We start from the raw sequence: 21,705 nt of genomic DNA on the forward strand, positions 1-21,705 counted from the left end.
TATTTCTTAATTAATGTCCATGTCGCAAATGCATGAGATAAATTAATTAAGGAATAAAGTTAATTAGCTTAGGAAAAGCATATGTTTTGAAAACATAAAATTAGAAGTTTAACTCTTCTATTAACTTTTCTCAAAAAATTTCACTAAACAAATGAGATAAATAAAATCTTTAAACCAACAAAGAAAATAAAAAAATTCAAAGATAAAGGTAAAAAACTTTTTCAAGCTAAGTACATTAATTTATCATAACGGAACCGTGGTAATGTTCCACGAACCCAAATAAAACCAAAAGATATAATAGCAAGCTTAATAAAAAATATAAAAGAATAAAAATCACCGCCCAAAAAAATTAAAGCCAATAACATTCTTATGAAGACAATTCTAGTATATTCAGCTAAAAATATTAAAGTAAAACCACCCACACCATACTCAATATTAAATCCTGAAACTAACTCAGATTCCCTTTCAGCAAAATCAAAAGGAGTACGATTAGTTTCAGCTAAGCAAGAAGCAAAACAAGCTAAAGCTAAAGGAAAAGAAATAATAATAAATCCACAATAAAGCTGATAGTTTATAAAATCAAACATATTAAAACTACCAATTAAAATAATTAAAGACAATAAAATTAAAGCTAAACTAACTTCATAAGAAATTGTTTGAGCAACAGAACGAAGAGAACCTAATAAAGAATAATTTGAATTAGAAGATCAACCAGCAATTATAACAGTATAAACACCTAATCTAGTACAACATAAAAAAAATAAAAATCCATAAGAAAAAGAACACATATAAGTTAAATAAGGAAAAATTACTCAAACGGCTAAAGAAATCATTAAATTAAAAACAGGGGAAAAATAATAAAGTAGGTAATTAGATATAATAGGAATTGGCTGCTCCTTACAAATTAACTTAATAGCATCTCTAAATGGCTGAGGAATTCCAACAAAACCTACCTTATTTGGACCCTTTCGAATCTGAATATAACCTAAAACCTTACGCTCTAATAAAGTTAAAAAGGCAACACTAATTAAAACACAAATAACCAATAAAAGAAAATTCAAAATAAATATAAATAAATCATAAGGTATCAATACTATTTGTAGAAAAAATCTACATAAATGAATTCTAAATTCAACACATTAATCTGTCAAAATAGTAAATAAATTAATATTAATCAATATAACAAGAAATATTTTAACCATATGGTCCTTTCGTACTAATATGGATTAACAATCTTAGGATAGAAACCGACCTGGCTCACGCCGGTCTGAACTCAGATCATGTAAGAATTTAAAGGTCGAACAGACCTAATCATTGGGCTCCTGCACCCAAAATTTTTCTTAATCCAACATCGAGGTCGCAATCTGCTTTGTCGATATGAGCTCTCAAAAACAATTACGCTGTTATCCCTAAGGTAACTTAATCTTATGATCATAAATTATGGATCAAAATAACAAACATAAATAAATGATATAATAATGAAGAGTTTATCTATTCTTCATGTCACCCCAACAAAACATCATCATTAAATATAGAAAGACAAACAAAAAACTATATAAAAGTAAAATGTCAAGCTCTATAGGGTCTTCTCGTCCTAAAGAAGAATTTAAGCCTTTTGACTCAAAAGTTAAATTCAAAAATTTATTAAGAGACAGTTGATTTCTCGTCAAGCCATTCATTCCAGCCACTAATTAAGAGACTAATGATTATGCTACCTTTGCACGGTCAAAATACCGCGGCTCTTTAAAAATACGCTCAGTGAGCAGGCCAGACCTCAAAATATAAACAAGAGGACATGTTTTTGATAAACAGGCGGAAATCAATTTTGCCTAGTTCCTTATAATAAGTTCACAAGGTAAAAATTTCATACAAATAAATATACTAATTCTATCATTATTACAAAAATTTTAAAATTAAATTAATAATCTTAATAAAAAACCTAAAATATTTATAAAATCAAAATAAAAAATAATGAACTAAAACGTAATCTTAAAGATAGCTGGTTTAAAGCTTACTATTATATTTCTATAAAATAAATTATAGGTTATTAACTTCAAAGCTTATCCCTTAAAGAATAAATAAGTTAATATTTTTACTTAAAAAATTAAATAAAAACAAATAACTTTAAAAAATTAAATTTTTTCTTAAGAAACTAGATATCTTGGGAAACGATTAACATCTCATTTCTATAAATAATTTAATAATAATTATGATACATTAACCATAAATTATTTATAAATCAACCCAAATCGAGACAAGTAAAATAAATACTAAAATTTTGATAAACCCTGATACAAAAGGTACAATAAATAAAATCTACTAAAAAAATTTAAAATAATATTTCATAAAACACTTACATTACCAATAAACTATAATTTAAAAAATCAATTCTATAAAATATACTAAGACAAAAATACAATAAAATTATTTATATTAAATAATTAAATAAACAAAAAATAAATATAATAAAATAAATAATCAAGATATCCTGATTTGCACAGAAAAATTTTCAGTGTAAATGAAACACTTTACTAATAAGTTATATCTTGAAACTCTTCCTAGATACACTTTCCAGTACATCTACTATGTTACGACTTATCTCATCTAAATTGAAGCTACTTTAAAATAAAATAGAATAATCAATAATGAGAGCGACGGGCGATGTGTACACATCTCAGAGCCAATATCAGTTAAATTAAATAAATTAAATTACTATCAAATCCACCTTCATTAACAGTATTTCACTATCAAATCCGTTATAAACAAAAATCTATTGTAACCCACCTCCTCTTAACTATAAGCTGCACCTTGACCTGAAATATTTTATAATTATAAATCTTGAGAATTATAACTCTAAAAAGATTCTCTGATAACGGAGATATACAAACAAATAAATTAAGTAGAGTAAATCGTGTATTATCAATCATGGGGTAGGTTCCTCTGAATGGAATGAGATACCGCCAAATTCTTTGGGTTTAAAGACCTTAACTAATAGTACCCTGGTAAATATAATTAACATTTAAAATAATAGGGTATCTAATCCTAGTTTATTATTTAAATTTCACAGATTCATAAAAAGGGCCACAAATAAATTTTAACATTTCACCTTACAAATTTATATTTCAACCCTAATAATATAAACAACTGTTTTAACCAATAATATTCACTTGTATCAATCGTATAACCGCGGCTGCTGGCACGAATTATGCCGATACTAAATCAATTGCTAAATCCAGAATCACTTGATAATTAAATCAAATTACTGCAAAAAGAACATTTAGTCTAACAAAACTTACATATAATACAAAGAAAAACTGAATAAACAAGCAAGAATAAAACTTTTAAAAATAAAAAATAAGAAAATTTTAAATCTATCAATTCAGGAAAAAATAAAAGATTCAAATATTTAAAGAAAAAAAAAGAAAAAAACCACAAACATTAACAAAAAAAAAGGAACGCCCCTATGTATGACCACAACAACTTCTCTATTATATATAATTAAAGATTAATATGGAACATGTATAGCAATAAATGTATTATATTCTTTCTTATTTAATCTTTCTTTTCACTAATAAATAAAGAAAGATTAAATAATATAATAAATATATTTTATACAATTATGTAATTTAATATAATATGTTATTAATATTAATTCTTTTTTATATTAAGTTAACTTTCATATATATTAGTTAAATAATCTAATTATAGATAATTTACATAATTATATTATTATAATTAATATAATTATTTAAATTAATTATAATATTTTATATTTAAATTAATACTTTTATTTATTATATCCAATTATAATAATATTAAATATTAAATTACATATTATTATATATATTATATTATAATAACCTATTTTAAGCTAAAAACATAAGTAGCTATAATCCTAGGTAAATAATTGCATTAAAATAATCAATTGATAATGGTAAGATGAACTTATAATACTTTAATTTCAATTAAATGTAATATATTAATATAAATTATTTATTATATATATATATAAAAAAAAATGAGCAGGATAAATTAATCCTAATTGAACAAAATAATACATAAAAGAATTTCAAAAAAAAACTTTCGATTTATATATTAAATAAATGAAGTGCCTGATTAAAGGGTTACCTTGATAGGGTAAATAAAGTAAATAAAATTACCTTCATTAAAATTACATAAGATAGAATTAAACTACCTCCTTTAGTATCAAAAACTAACGTGCATCATACACTTTAATGTAAAAAGGTAAGCTAAACAAGCTAATGGGTTCATACCCCATTTATAGAGGTATCAATCCTCTCCTTTTTAATGACCAACAACTCTACAAAACTTCTCTTCCTATCAACATTAATGATAGGAACGATCCTGTCCATTTCATCAAATTCCTGATTTGGGGTTTGAATAGGACTTGAGATCAACTTACTTTCATTTATTCCGCTCCTAACAAGAAATAAAAATATAATAATAAATGAATCATCAATTAAATATTTTATTGTCCAAGCAATAGCATCGACAATATTATTATTTTCAATTTTGCTGATTCAAATAAAATATCCCATGGGATGGGAAACAGAATTTATCCCATCAATAATAATTAGATCTAGACTATTATTAAAGATTGGAGCTGCACCTTTCCATTTCTGATTTCCAGAAGTTATAGGAGCATCAAGATGAAATAATTGTTTAACATTAATAACATGACAAAAAATCGCCCCAATAATGGTCTTATCTTATTGTATTCAATTAAGAACTTATATTTGAACAATTATTATCTTAAGAATTATTATTGGGGCAATAGGAGGTTTAAATCAAACATCCTTACGACAACTTTTAGCATATTCATCAGTCAGACAACTAGGTTGAATAATTAGATCATTAACAGTCAGAGAAAACATCTGAGAACTATACTTCATTATTTACTCACTATTAAGATTAATTATAGTTTTATTATTTAAGCAAATAAATTTATTTTTCATAAATCAAATTTATTCAGCCAGAAATATAAGAACCGAAATTAAATTCATAATATTCTTATCTTTATTATCTTTAGGTGGACTACCACCATTCCTTGGATTCTTACCAAAATGAATTGTAATACAATCATTAATAGAAAACAATATAACAACTATTATAACTATTATAGTTGTATTAACTACAATTACACTCTACTACTATATACATATTAGATTCTCAGCTCTAATTATATCATACACAGAAAATTCGTGATCTATAAAGATAAAGTCCCAAAAATCAAGAATCATTCTTCCTATAACAGTAATAATTTCAACAATAGGATTGATTTCAACATCAACCTTAATTTCATTATACTAAGGACTTAAGTTAATCAAACTAATAACCTTCAAAGTTATAATTAAAAGAATAATCTTTTAGGCCTTAGTAAAATTTTACACCTCTAGAATTGCAGTCTAGAATCATAATTGAATATAAGACCTAAATATGATAAGAGAGAAAACATCTCATAAGTAGATTTACAGTCTACCACCTAAAATTCAGCCATCTTACCGCAAAAATGATTATTCTCAACAAACCATAAGGACATTGGTACTTTATACTTCATATTTGGAGCATGAGCAGGAATAGTAGGAACATCAATAAGAATACTTATTCGTGCTGAACTTGGCCAACCCGGATCTCTAATTGGGGATGACCAGATTTATAATGTTATTATTACAGCTCACGCATTCGTAATAATTTTCTTTATAGTAATACCTATTATAATTGGTGGATTTGGTAATTGACTTGTTCCACTAATAATTGGTGCACCAGATATAGCATTTCCACGAATAAATAATATAAGTTTTTGATTACTACCACCTTCACTAACCCTTCTTCTTACATCTTCTATAGTAGATAATGGTGCTGGTACAGGATGAACAGTTTACCCTCCTCTAGCAGGAGCTATTGCACACGGGGGTGCATCTGTAGATCTAGCTATTTTTTCACTGCACTTAGCAGGTGTATCATCTATTCTTGGTGCAGTGAATTTCATTACAACAGCAATTAATATACGATCAGAAAGTATAACTTTAGATCAAACACCTTTATTTGTATGATCTGTAGCTATTACAGCATTACTTCTCCTTCTTTCACTTCCAGTTTTAGCAGGAGCTATTACTATATTATTAACAGATCGAAATTTAAATACATCATTCTTTGACCCTGCAGGAGGGGGTGACCCAATTCTATATCAACATCTATTTTGATTCTTTGGACACCCAGAAGTTTATATTTTAATTCTACCGGGGTTCGGAATTATTTCACATATTGTATGTCAAGAAAGAGGAAAAATTGAATCATTTGGAACATTAGGTATAATTTATGCTATACTATCAATTGGACTAATAGGATTTATTGTATGAGCACATCATATATTTACAGTAGGAATGGATGTTGACATACGAGCATATTTTACATCAGCAACAATAATTATTGCTGTACCTACAGGAATTAAGGTATTTAGATGATTAGCTACATTATATGGAACTAAATTCAAGTTCAATCCACCATTATTATGAGCTCTAGGATTTATTTTCCTATTTACAATTGGTGGATTAACAGGATTAGTATTAGCAAATTCATCACTTGATATTGTATTACATGATACATATTATGTAGTAGCCCACTTTCATTATGTATTATCTATAGGAGCAGTATTTGCAATTATAGGAGGTGTCATTCAATGATATCCACTATTTACAGGATTAACTATAAATAATACATGATTAAAAATCCAATTTACAATTATATTCATTGGAGTAAATTTAACATTCTTTCCTCAACACTTCCTAGGTTTAGCAGGAATACCTCGACGATACTCTGACTACCCAGACGCATATACATCATGAAACGTAGTATCAAGAATTGGGTCTACAATTTCTATTGTAGGAATCATTTTATTCATTGTAATTATATGAGAAAGAATGATTACAAACCGAGCAATTATATTTAGAGCTAACATAAGAAGATCAACAGAATGACTACAAAATAACCCTCCTGCAGAACATAGTTACTCAGAATTACCATTAATCTCTAGATTCTAATATGGCAGATTAGTGCAGTAGATTTAAGCTCTACAAATAAAGGTTTGACCTTTTATTAGAAAATATTTATTAATGGCAACATGATCAAATTTATCTCTTCAAGATGGAGCTTCACCATTAATGGAGCAATTATCATTCTTTCATGATCATACTATGGTCGTATTATTATTAATTACAGTAATTGTAGGTTATGCCCTAAGTTATATATTATTTATTGCCTATACTAACCGTAATATACTTCATGGACATTTAATTGAAACAATCTGAACAGCTTTACCAGCAATTACATTACATTACCTCTGATGCAATAAATAAAATTATTCCTCATCGTAATCCAATTGATACAAATCCTGTATGTAATCCTTGATATGTTCCTTCTCGTACTACATCTCGTCATCATTGAATTATAGTTAGTAGGGTAATTCCAAATCCAATTATGAATAAGTTAATATTAAATAGGTGGAATCATTTTGCTAGTCCTGATACTAGTACTATTGCTCCAATTGCTCCTGTTAATGGTCAAGGTCTATAGTCTACTAAGTGGAATGGGTGGTTTGAGTGAGTTGTTAACATAGGTTTAATATACTTCTCTAGAATATAGAGTTCTTAGAATTGAGAAAACATAGGCTTGAATTATTGCTACTGCTGATTCTAGAATTAATAGAAGTATTTGTCCAATAATTAGTAATGAGATTAAGTTTATTGCTATAGATGGTCCTGTGTTCCCTAATAAGGTTAATAATAAGTGTCCTGCAATTATATTTGCTGCCAACCGTACTGCTAATGTACCTGGTCGAATAACATTACTAATTGTTTCAATTAGTACTATAAATGATATTAATGCAGGCGGTGTACCTTGTGGTACAAGGTGTGTAAATATATGATTAGTATGGTTAATTCATCCAAATAATATAAATCTTAGCCATATAGGTAGGGCAATTGCAAATGTTAATGCTAAATGTCTTGTTCTAGTAAAAATATAAGGGAATAATCCTATGAAATTGTTAAATAATATTATAATAAAAATTGAGATGAAAATGAATGTTGTTCCATTAAATGATTTTGGTCCAAGAAGTGTTTTAAATTCATTATGTAAGGTTAAATTTAGTTTATTTCAGATAATGTTAATTCGTGATGGTGTAAGTCAAAATAGTGATGGGATTAATAATAGTCCTAGAAATGTTCTAGTTCAATTTAATGATAAATTAAAGATGTTAGTTGATGGGTCAAATGTTGAGAATAGATTTGTTATCATTTTCAATTTAAGTTTTTTATTTCAATTGTTCCTTTTTCTGCTCTTTTAATAAGGTTAGGTTTAAATGAGAAGAAGTTTATTTGATTAAACAAGATTAATGTAGCTGAAAATATAATGAATAGTGAGAATCATATAAGAGGGGATATTTGAGGGATTTGGATATAATTTCCCCATCAGAAGTAGTCGTTAATTTACTATTATTTGGTTTAAGAGACCATTACTTACTTTCAGTCATCTGATGAATTTCAAGGTGTACTAATTTTTTTTAGTTACTTTAGATTGACACTCTAATGTTATTTATTTTAACTAACTCCTTAAATTATCTTAGATAATCTCCTTAATAAATAAATTTACTGAAGTTCTTTCAATTACAATTGGTATAAATCTGTGGTTTGCTCCACAGATTTCTGAGCATTGTCCAAAGAATAATCCAGGTCGATTTATTGTGAATGTTCCTTGATTTAACCGACCTGGCGTTGCATCAATTTTAACCCCTAATGCAGGAACTGCTCATGAGTGTAGAACATCTGATGCTCTTGTTAATACTCGTACTTCTGTATTTATTGGTAGGATTGTTCGGTTATCTACATCTAGTAGTCGGAATCCATCATTTTCTAGGTCTTGTTCTGGTGTTATATAAGTGTCAAATTCTACGTCTATGAAGTCTGAATATTCATATCTTCAATATCATTGTCGTCCAATGGTTTTAATTGTAATTATTGCATCTACTGAATCATCAAGTAAATATAATAGTCGTAATGATGGAAGGGCAATAAAAATTAATGTAATTGCTGGTAAAGCTGTTCAGATTGTTTCAATTAAATGTCCATGAAGTATATTACGGTTAGTATAGGCAATAAATAATATATAACTTAGGGCATAACCTACAATTACTGTAATTAATAATAATACGACCATAGTATGATCATGAAAGAATGATAATTGCTCCATTAATGGTGAAGCTCCATCTTGAAGAGATAAATTTGATCATGTTGCCATTAATAAATATTTTCTAATAAAAGGTCAAACCTTTATTTGTAGAGCTTAAATCTACTGCACTAATCTGCCATATTAGAATCTAGAGATTAATGGTAATTCTGAGTAACTATGTTCTGCAGGAGGGTTATTTTGTAATCATTCTGTTGATCTTCTTATGTTAGCTCTAAATATAATTGCTCGGTTTGTAATCATTCTTTCTCATATAATTACAATGAATATAATGATTCCTACAATAGAAATTGTAGACCCAATTATTGATACTACGTTTCATGATGTATATGCGTCTGGGTAGTCAGAGTATCGTCGTGGTATTCCTGCTAATCCTAGGAAGTGTTGAGGAAAGAATGTTAAATTTACTCCAATGAATATAATTGTAAATTGGATTTTTAATCATGTATTATTTATAGTTAATCCTGTAAATAGTGGATATCATTGCATGACACCTCCTATAATTGCAAATACTGCTCCTATAGATAATACATAATGAAAGTGGGCTACTACATAATATGTATCATGTAACACAATATCAAGTGATGAATTTGCTAATACTAATCCTGTTAATCCACCAATTGTAAATAGGAAAATAAATCCTAGAGCTCATAATAATGGTGGATTGAACTTGAATTTAGTTCCATATAATGTAGCTAATCATCTAAATACCTTAATTCCTGTAGGTACAGCAATAATTATTGTTGCTGATGTAAAATATGCTCGTGTGTCAACATCCATTCCTACTGTAAATATATGATGTGCTCATACAATAAATCCTATTAGTCCAATTGATAGTATAGCATAAATTATACCTAATGTTCCAAATGATTCAATTTTTCCTCTTTCTTGACATACAATATGTGAAATAATTCCGAACCCCGGTAGAATTAAAATATAAACTTCTGGGTGTCCAAAGAATCAAAATAGATGTTGATATAGAATTGGGTCACCCCCTCCTGCAGGGTCAAAGAATGATGTATTTAAATTTCGATCTGTTAATAATATAGTAATAGCTCCTGCTAAAACTGGAAGTGAAAGAAGGAGAAGTAATGCTGTAATAGCTACAGATCATACAAATAAAGGTGTTTGATCTAAAGTTATACTTTCTGATCGTATATTAATTGCTGTTGTAATGAAATTCACTGCACCAAGAATAGATGATACACCTGCTAAGTGCAGTGAAAAAATAGCTAGATCTACAGATGCACCCCCGTGTGCAATAGCTCCTGCTAGAGGAGGGTAAACTGTTCATCCTGTACCAGCACCATTATCTACTATAGAAGATGTAAGAAGAAGGGTTAGTGAAGGTGGTAGTAATCAAAAACTTATATTATTTATTCGTGGAAATGCTATATCTGGTGTACCAATTATTAGTGGAACAAGTCAATTACCAAATCCACCAATTATAATAGGTATTACTATAAAGAAAATTATTACGAATGCGTGAGCTGTAATAATAACATTATAAATCTGGTCATCCCCAATTAGAGATCCGGGTTGGCCAAGTTCAGCACGAATAAGTATTCTTATTGATGTTCCTACTATTCCTGCTCATGCTCCAAATATGAAGTATAAAGTACCAATGTCCTTATGGTTTGTTGAGAATAATCATTTTTGCGGTAAGATGGCTGAATTTTAGGTGGTAGACTGTAAATCTACTTATGAGATGTTTTCTCTCTTATCATATTTAGGTCTTATATTCAATTATGATTCTAGACTGCAATTCTAGAGGTGTAAAATTTTACTAAGGCCTAAAAGATTATTATTTTAATTATAACTTTGAAGGTTATTAGTTTGATTAACTTAAGTCCTTAGTATAATGAAATTAAGGTTGATGTTGAAATCAATCCTATTGTTGAAATTATTACTGTTATAGGAAGAATGATTCTTGATTTTTGGGACTTTATCTTTATAGATCACGAATTTTCTGTGTATGATATAATTAGAGCTGAGAATCTAATACGTATATAGTAGTAGAGTGTAATTGTAGTTAATACAACTATAATAGTTATAATAGTTGTTATATTGTTTTCTATTAATGATTGTATTACAATTCATTTTGGTAAGAATCCAAGGAATGGTGGTAGTCCACCTAAAGATAATAAAGATAAGAATATTATGAATTTAATTTCGGTTTTTATATTTCTGGCTGAATAAATTTGATTTATGAAAAATAAATTTATTTGCTTAAATAATAAAACTATAATTAATCTTAATAGTGAGTAAATAATGAAGTATAGTTCTCAGATGTTTTCTCTGACTGTTAATGATCTAATTATTCAACCTAGATGTCTGATTGATGAATATGCTAAAAGTTGTCGTAAGGATGTTTGATTTAAACCTCCTATTGCCCCAATAATAATTCTTAAGATAATAATTGTTCAAATAAAAGTTCTTAATTGAATACAATAAGATAAGACCATTATTGGGGCGATTTTTTGTCATGTTATTAATGTTAAACAATTATTTCATCTTGATGCTCCTATAACTTCTGGAAATCTGAAATGGAAAGGTGCAGCTCCAATCTTTAATAATAGTCTAGATCTAATTATTATTGATGGGATAAATTCTGTTTCCCATCCCATGGGATATTTTATTTGAATCAGCAAAATTGAAAATAATAATATTGTCGATGCTATTGCTTGGACAATAAAATATTTAATTGATGATTCATTTATTATTATATTTTTATTTCTTGTTAGGAGCGGAATAAATGAAAGTAAGTTGATCTCAAGTCCTATTCAAACCCCAAATCAGGAATTTGATGAAATGGACAGGATCGTTCCTATCATTAATGTTGATAGGAAGAGAAGTTTTGTAGAGTTGTTGGTCATTAAAAAGGAGAGGATTGATACCTCTATAAATGGGGTATGAACCCATTAGCTTGTTTAGCTTACCTTTTTACATTAAGGTGTATGATGCACGTTAGTTTTTGATACTAAAGGAGGTAGTTTAATTCTATCTTATGTAATTTTAATGAAGGTAATTTTATTTACTTTATTTACCCTATCAAGGTAACCCTTTAATCAGGCACTTCATTTATTTAATATATAAATCGAAAGTTTTTTTTGAAATTCTTTTATGTATTATTTTGTTTAATTAGGATTAATTTATCATGCTCATTTTATTTTTTATATATATATATATATATATAATAATTTATATTAATATATTACATTTAATTGAAATTAAAGTATTATAAGTTCATCTTACCATTATCAATTGATTATTTTAATGCAATTATTTACCTAGGATTATAGCTACTTATGTTTTTAGCTTAAAATAGGTTATTATAATATAATATATATAATAATATGTAATTTAATATTTAATATTATTATAATTGGATATAATAAATAAAATTATTAATTTAAATATATAATATTATAATTAATATCAATAATTATATTAATTATAATAATATAATTATGTAAATTATCTATAATTAGTTTATTTAACTAATATATATGAAAGTTAACTTAATATAAAAAAAGAATTCATATTAATAACATATTATATTAAATTACATAATTGTATAAAATATATTTATTATATTATTTAATCTTTCTTTATTTATTAGTGAAAAGAAAGATTAAATAAGAAAGAATATAATACATTTATTGCTATACATGTTCCATATTAATCTTTAATTATATATAATAGAGAAGTTGTTGTGGTCATACATAGGGGCGTTTCTTTTTTTTGTTAATGTTTGTGGTTTTTTCTTTTTTTTTCTTTAAATATTTGAATCTTTTATTTTTTCCTGAATTAATAGATTTAAAATTTTCTTATTTTTTATTTTTAAAAGTTTTATTCTTGCTTGTTTATTCACTTTTTCTTTGTATTATATGTAAGTTTTGTTAGACTAAATGTTCTTTTTGCAGTAATTTGATTTAATTATCAAGTGATTTTGGATTTAGCAATTGATTTAGTATCGGCATAATTCGTGCCAGCAGCCGCGGTTATACGATTGATACAAGTGAATATTATTGGTTAAAACAGTTGTTTATATTATTAGGGTTGAAATATAAATTTGTAAGGTGAAATGTTAAAATTTATTTGTGGCCCTTTTTATGAATCTGTGAAATTTAAATAATAAACTAGGATTAGATACCCTATTATTTTAAATGTTAATTATATTTACCAGGGTACTATTAGTTAAGGTCTTTAAACCCAAAGAATTTGGCGGTATCTCATTCCATTCAGAGGAACCTACCCCATGATTGATAATACACGATTTACTCTACTTAATTTATTTGTTTGTATACCTCCGTTATCAGAGAATCTTTTTAGAGTTATAATTCTCAAGATTTATAATTATAAAATATTTCAGGTCAAGGTGCAGCTTATAGTTAAGAGGAGGTGGGTTACAATAGATTTTTGTTTATAACGGATTTGATAGTGAAATACTGTTAATGAAGGTGGATTTGATAGTAATTTAATTTATTTAATTTAACTGATATTGGCTCTGAGATGTGTACACATCGCCCGTCGCTCTCATTATTGATTATTCTATTTTATTTTAAAGTAGCTTCAATTTAGATGAGATAAGTCGTAACATAGTAGATGTACTGGAAAGTGTATCTAGGAAGAGTTTCAAGATATAACTTATTAGTAAAGTGTTTCATTTACACTGAAAATTTTTCTGTGCAAATCAGGATATCTTGATTATTTATTTTATTATATTTATTTTTTGTTTATTTAATTATTTAATATAAATAATTTTATTGTATTTTTGTCTTAGTATATTTTATAGAATTGATTTTTTAAATTATAGTTTATTGGTAATGTAAGTGTTTTATGAAATATTATTTTAAATTTTTTTAAGTAGATTTTATTTATTGTACCTATTGTATCAGGGTTTATCAAAATTTTAGTATTTATTTTACTTGTCTCGAATTGGGTTGATTTATAAATAATTTATAGTTAATGTATCATAATTATTATTAAATTATTTATAGAAATGAGATGTTAATCGTTTCCCAAGATATCTAGTTTCTTAAGAAAAAATTTAATTTTTTAAAGTTATTTGTTTTTATTTAATTTTTTAAGTAAAAATATTAACTTATTTATTCTTTAAGGGATAAGCTTTGAAGTTAATAACCTATAATTTATTTTATAGAAATATAATAGTAAGCTTTAAACCAGCTATCTTTAAGATTACGTTTTAGTTCATTATTTTTTATTTTGATTTTATAAATATTTTAGGTTTTTTATTAAGATTATTAATTTAATTTTAAAATTTTTGTAATAATGATAGAATTAGTATATTTATTTGTATGAAATTTTTACCTTGTGAACTTATTATAAGGAACTAGGCAAAATTGATTTCCGCCTGTTTATCAAAAACATGTCCTCTTGTTTATATTTTGAGGTCTGGCCTGCTCACTGAGCGTATTTTTAAAGAGCCGCGGTATTTTGACCGTGCAAAGGTAGCATAATCATTAGTCTCTTAATTAGTGGCTGGAATGAATGGCTTGACGAGAAATCAACTGTCTCTTAATAAACTTTTGAATTTAACTTTTGAGTCAAAAGGCTTAAATTCTTCTTTAGAACGAGAAGACCCTATAGAGCTTGACATTTTACTTTTATATAGTTTTTTGTTGTCTTTCTATATTTAATGATGATGTTTTGTTGGGGTGACATGAAGAATAGATAAACTCTTCATTATTATATCATTTATTTATGTTTGTTATTTTGATCCATAATTTATGATCATAAGATTAAGTTACCTTAGGGATAACAGCGTAATTGTTTTTGAGAGCTCATATCGACAAAGCAGATTAAGAAAAATTTTGGGTGCAGGAGCCCAATGATTAGGTCTGTTCGACCTTTAATTTCTTACATGATCTGAGTTCAGACCGGCGTGAGCCAGGTCGGTTTCTATCCTAAGATTGTTAATCCATATTAGTACGAAAGGACCATATGGTTAAAATATTTTTTGTTATATTGATTAATATTAATTTATTTACTATTTTGACAGATTAATGTGTTGAATTTAGAATTCATTTATGTAGATTTTTTCTACAAATAGTATTGATACTTTATGATTTATTTATATTTATTTTGAATTTTCTTTTATTGGTTATTTGTGTTTTAATTAGTGTTGCCTTTTTAACTTTATTAGAGCGTAAGGTTTTAGGTTATATTCAGATTCGAAAGGGTCCAAATAAGGTAGGTTTTGTTGGAATTCCTCAGCCATTTAGAGATGCTATTAAGTTAATTTGTAAGGAGCAGCCAATTCCTATTATATCTAATTACCTACTTTATTATTTTTCCCCTGTTTTTAATTTAATGATTTCTTTAGCCGTTTGAGTAATTTTTCCTTATTTAACTTATATGTGTTCTTTTTCTTATGGATTTTTATTTTTTTATGTTGTACTAGATTAGGTGTTTATACTGTTATAATTGCTGGTTGATCTTCTAATTCAAATTATTCATTATTAGGTTCTCTTCGTTCTGTTGCTCAAACAATTTCTTATGAAGTTAGTTTAGCTTTAATTTTATTGTCTTTAATTATTTTAATTGGTAGTTTTAATATGTTTGATTTTATAAACTATCAGCTTTATTGTTGATTTATTATTATTTCTTTTCCTTTAGCTGTAGCTTGTTTTGCTTCTTGCTTAGCTGAAACTAATCGTACTCCTTTTGATTTTGCTGAAGGGGAATCTGAGTTAGTTTCAGGATTTAATATTGAGTATGGTGCGGGTGGTTTTACTTTAATTTTTTTAGCTGAATATACTAGAATTGTCTTCATAAGAATGTTATTGGCTTTAATTTTTTTGGGCGGTGATTTTTATTCTTTTATATTTTTTATTAAGCTTGCTATTATATCTTTTGGTTTTATTTGGGTTCGTGGAACATTACCACGGTTCCGTTATGATAAATTAATGTACTTAGCTTGAAAAAGTTTTTTACCTTTATCTTTGAATTTTTTTATTTTCTTTGTTGGTTTAAAGATTTTATTTATCTCATTTGTTTAATGAAATTTTTTGAGAAAAGTTAATAGAAGAGTTAAACTTCTAATTTTATGTTTTCAAAACATATGCTTTTCCTAAGCTAATTAACTTTATTCCTTAATTAATTTATCTCATGCGTTTGCGACATGGACATTAATTAAGAAATATGTGAAGTAAATAATTGTTAAGATTTGACCTGTTATAATATAAGGTTCTTCAACAGGTCGTTTACCAATTCACGTTAGTAAGCATACAACAACTACTATAATTCAGAATAAAATTTGATTAATAGGGTAAAATTGAATGCCTCGGAATGGTGTTTTATTATAAAATGGTAAAATTATTAAGATTCTAATTGATAAAAATAATGCAATAACACCTCCTAACTTATTAGGGATAGATCGTAGAATTGCATATGCAAATAGGAAATATCATTCTGGTTGAATGTGAACTGGTGTTACTAATGGGTTGGCAGGTACAAAGTTATCTGGATCTCCTAATAGGTAAGGATTAATTAAACATAGTATAATTAATAATGATGTTATTATTACAAATGTAATAGAATCCTTAAAGGTAAAGTATGGATGGAATGGAATTTTTTCAATATCTCCATTTAGTCCAAGAGGATTATTAGATCCTGTTTGGTGAAGAAAACATAAATGAATTGCTGCTATAGCAGCAATAATAAATGGTAATACAAAATGGAATGTGAAGAATCGATTTAATGTTGCATTATCAACAGCGAATCCTCCTCATACTCATTGGACTAAATCTGTTCCTAAGTATGGGATTGCTGATAATAAATTAGTAATTACTGTTGCACCTCAAAAAGATATTTGGCCTCAGGGTAAGACATATCCTATAAATGCAGTTGCTATAACTATAAATAAAATCACTGTACCAATTATTCAGGTATGTATATATATATAAGATCCATAGTAAATTCCCCGTCCTACATGTAAGTAAATACAAATAAAAAATATAGATGCTCCATTTGCGTGTAAGGTTCGGATAATTCAACCATTATTTACGTCTCGGCAGATGTGTACTACACTACTGAATGCTATTTCAATATTTGATGTATAATGTATAGCTAAAAATAGTCCAGTTACGATTTGAATTACCAAACATAACCCTAATAGGGATCCAAAATTTCATCAAAATGAAATATTTGTTGGGGCAGGTAAGTCAATTAAAGAGTTATTAATAATTTTAATTAAAGGATGTCTTAATCATAAGGGTTTATTCATTAGTAATTATCTTATTTTACGAATAGGTCCCTGATTAATATTGGTGATTTTAACGACTGCTAGTAGTGCTAAAAATAAATAAATTATTATTATTATTGTAATAATGAATGTTGGTCTATTATATAATTTTTCTAAAGATATTGTTATTTCTTGATAATTGATTGAATTATCAATATTTATAGTTTCAGTGTTTTTGAAAAAGTCTATAAATATAGATATATCTAGAATAATTAATATTAATATGATAAATACTCACATTATTAATGTAATAATTATAGTGATTGATTTAGGCTGAAATATTTAGTTTGATGCAATTCTTGTAATGTAAATAAATAATACTAGTATACCACCAAGAAATGTTAAAAATAAAATATACTATAATCAATATCTTTCTATTATTGTTCCTGTTATTAATCCAACTAGGAAGGTTTGAAGGATAATAAAAAGCATTATTGATATTGGGTGTCTTAATTTAATAAAATTAATATTTATTACATTTGATAATGATATAATTATTATTTTGATCATTTCAGGGGTTAGTTTATTTAAAATACCGGTTTTGGGGACCGATGATGGAAGCTTTTCCACCTCTGAAGTTTTAAAAGTGGGGGCTGGACTTATTTCCGGTTTACAAGACCGGCGTTTTTTTTAAACTATTAAAACTAATGTTTATATTCTCTAATTTTACTTCTCTATTGATTTATTTTGCTGGTGTTTATGTTTTTTCTTCTAAACGTAAACATTTATTAATGGTTCTTTTGAGATTAGAATATATTGTTCTTTCTTTATTTATGTTAGTTATTGTTTTTCTTATTGAGTTTGATTATGATTAATTTTTTCCTGTTATTTTTTTAGTTTTTTCTGTTTGTGAGGGTGCTTTAGGTCTTTCTATTTTAGTTTCAATAATTCGTTCTCATGGTAATGATTTTTTTAATTCTTTTGGTTTATCTTTATGTTAAAGTATTTATTTATAACTATTTTTTTGATCCCTCTTTGTTTATTAAATAATTGTTGATGGTTGGTTCATTCTTTAATGTTTCTGTCGGGTTTTGTTTTTATAATTTGTGTTTATTCATATGCTGATTTGAATATAATTAGATATTATTTTGGTATTGATTATTTTTCTTTTAGTTTAATTTTACTTAGTTTTTGGATTTGTTCTTTAATAATCACTGCTAGAGGTTCAGTTTATTTAAGTTCATATCATTCTAATTTTTTTGTTTTTATGGTTTTGATTTTAATAATTATGCTTTATTGTTCATTTGCTAGATTAAGTCTTCTTTCTTTTTATATTTTTTTTGAGGCTAGATTAGTTCCTACTTTACTTTTAATTTTGGGTTGGGGTTATCAACCTGAGCGTTTGCAGGCTGGTGTTTATTTAATTTTTTTACTTTGGTTGCTAGATTACCTTTATTATTAGTTTTATTTAAGGTTTATGATTTTTCTAATACTTTATATTTTCCTTTATTGGTTGATTTTGGTTCTTATTATTTTATGTTTTATGTATTTATAATTTTGGCTTTTTTAGTTAAGATACCTATGTTTTTGGTTCATTTATGACTTCCTAAGGCTCATGTAGAGGCCCCTATTTCAGGTAGAATAATTCTTGCTGGTGTTTTATTAAAGTTAGGTGGTTATGGTATTTTTCGTGTTATAAAGGTTATTTCTTATTTGCGTTTAAAGTTTAATTATTTTTGATTGTCTTTAGGTTTATCTGGGGGTGTTATTGTAAGATTTATTTGTTTTCGTCAGGTTGATTAAAGTCTTTAATTCAATATTCTTCTGTTGCTCATATAAGAATGGTTATTGGTGGATTGATGACTATGAATTGATGAGGTTGTGTAGGTTCTCTTTCTCTAATGGTTGGTCATGGTTTATGTTCTTCTGGTTTATTTTGTTTATCTAATATTATGTATTATCTATAGGAGCAGTATTTGCAATTATAGGAGGTGTCATTCAATGATATCCACTATTTACAGGATTAACTATAAATAATACATGATTAAAAATCCAATTAACAATTATATTCATTGGAGTAAATTTAACATTCTTTCCTCAACACTTCCTAGGATTAGCAGGAATACCTCGACGATACTCTGACTACCCAGACGCATATACATCATGAAACGTAGTATCAAGAATTGGGTCTACAATTTCTATTAAGGAATCATTATATTCATTGTAATTATATGAGAAAGAATGATTACAAACCGAGCAATTATATTTAGAGCTAACATAAGAAGATCAACAGAATGATTACAAAATAACCCTCCTGCAGAACATAGTTACTCAGAATTACCATTAATCTCTAGATTCTAATATGGCAGATTAGTGCAGTAGATTTAAGCTCTACAAATAAAGGTTTGACCTTTTATTAGAAAATATTTATTAATGGCAACATGATCAAATTTATCTCTTCAAGATGGAGCTTCACCATTAATGGAGCAATTATCATTCTTTCATGATCATACTATGGTCGTATTATTATTAATTACAGTAATTGTAGGTTATGCCCTAAGTTATATATTATTTATTGCCTATACTAACCGTAATATACTTCATGGACATTTAATTGAAACAATCTGAACAGCTTTACCAGCAATTACATTAATTTTTATTGCCCTTCCATCATTACGACTATTATATTTACTTGATGATTCAGTAGATGCAATAATTACAATTAAAACCATTGGACGACAATGATATTGAAGATATGAATATTCAGACTTCATAGACGTAGAATTTGACACTTATATAACACCAGAACAAGACCTAGAAAATGATGGATTCCGACTACTAGATGTAGATAACCGAACAATCCTACCAATAAATACAGAAGTACGAGTATTAACAAGAGCATCAGATGTTCTACACTCATGAGCAGTTCCTGCATTAGGGGTTAAAATTGATGCAACGCCAGGTCGGTTAAATCAAGGAACATTCACAATAAATCGACCTGGATTATTCTTTGGACAATGCTCAGAAATCTGTGGAGCAAACCACAGATTTATACCAATTGTAATTGAAAGAACTTCAGTAAATTTATTTATTAAGTGATTATCTAAGATAATTTAAGGAGTTAGTTAAAATAAATAACATGAGAGTGTCAATCTAAAGTAACTAAAAAAAATTAGTACACCTTGAAATTCATCAGATGACTGAAAGTAAGTAATGGTCTCTTAAACCAAATAATAGTAAATTAACGACTACTTCTGATGGGGAAATTATATCCAAATCCCTCAAATATCCCCTCTTATATGATTCTCACTATTCATTATATTTTCAGCTACATTAATCTTGTTTAATCAAATAAACTTCTTCTCATTCAAACCTAACCTTATTAAAAGAGCAGAAAAAGGAACAATTGAAATAAAAAACTTAAATTGAAAATGATAACAAATCTATTCTCAACATTTCACCCATCAACTAACATCTTTAATTTATCATTAAATTGAACTAGAACATTTCTAGGACTATTATTAATCCCATCACTATTTTGACTTACACCATCACGAATTAACATTATCTGAAATAAACTAAATTTAACCTTACATAATGAATTTAAAACACTTCTTGGACCAAAATCATTTAATGGAACAACATTCATTTTCATCTCAATTTTTATTATAATATTATTTAACAATTTCATAGGATTATTCCCTTATATTTTTACTAGAACAAGACATTTAGCATTAACATTTGCAATTGCCCTACCTATATGGCTAAGATTTATATTATTTGGATGAATTAACCATACTAATCATATATTTACACACCTTGTACCACAAGGTACACCGCCTGCATTAATATCATTTATAGTACTAATTGAAACAATTAGTAATGTTATTCGACCAGGTACATTAGCAGTACGGTTGGCAGCAAATATAATTGCAGGACACTTATTATTAGCCTTATTAGGAAACACAGGACCATCTATAGCAATAAACTTAATCTCATTACTAATTATTGGACAAATACTTCTATTAATTCTAGAATCAGCAGTAGCAATAATTCAAGCCTATGTTTTCTCAATTCTAAGAACTCTATATTCTAGAGAAGTATATTAAACCTATGTTAACAACTCACTCAAACCACCCATTCCACTTAGTAGACTATAGACCTTGACCATTAACAGGAGCAATTGGAGCAATAGTCCTAGTATCAGGACTAGCAAAATGATTCCACCTATT

At 27.0% G+C, this 21,705-nt stretch overlaps 2 long non-coding RNA genes across 2 annotated transcripts in view; one reads left to right on the top strand and one right to left on the bottom strand.

The window, feature by feature from the left end:
• The window catches only part of LOC126278647 (uncharacterized), a 93,472-nt gene that overhangs the window by 26,595 nt on the left and 45,172 nt on the right, over nt 1-21,705 (bottom strand). The window lies entirely within an intron of this gene.
• On the top strand, nt 6,006-19,829 carry LOC126278642 (uncharacterized). The gene is made up of 2 exons (XR_007550750.1): nt 6,006-6,810; nt 19,585-19,829. It is a non-coding gene; the product is annotated as an uncharacterized LOC126278642 (long non-coding RNA).

Source organism: Schistocerca gregaria, chromosome 6 (assembly GCF_023897955.1).
Source record: "Schistocerca gregaria isolate iqSchGreg1 chromosome 6, iqSchGreg1.2, whole genome shotgun sequence".
NCBI lineage: Eukaryota > Metazoa > Arthropoda > Insecta > Orthoptera > Acrididae > Schistocerca > Schistocerca gregaria.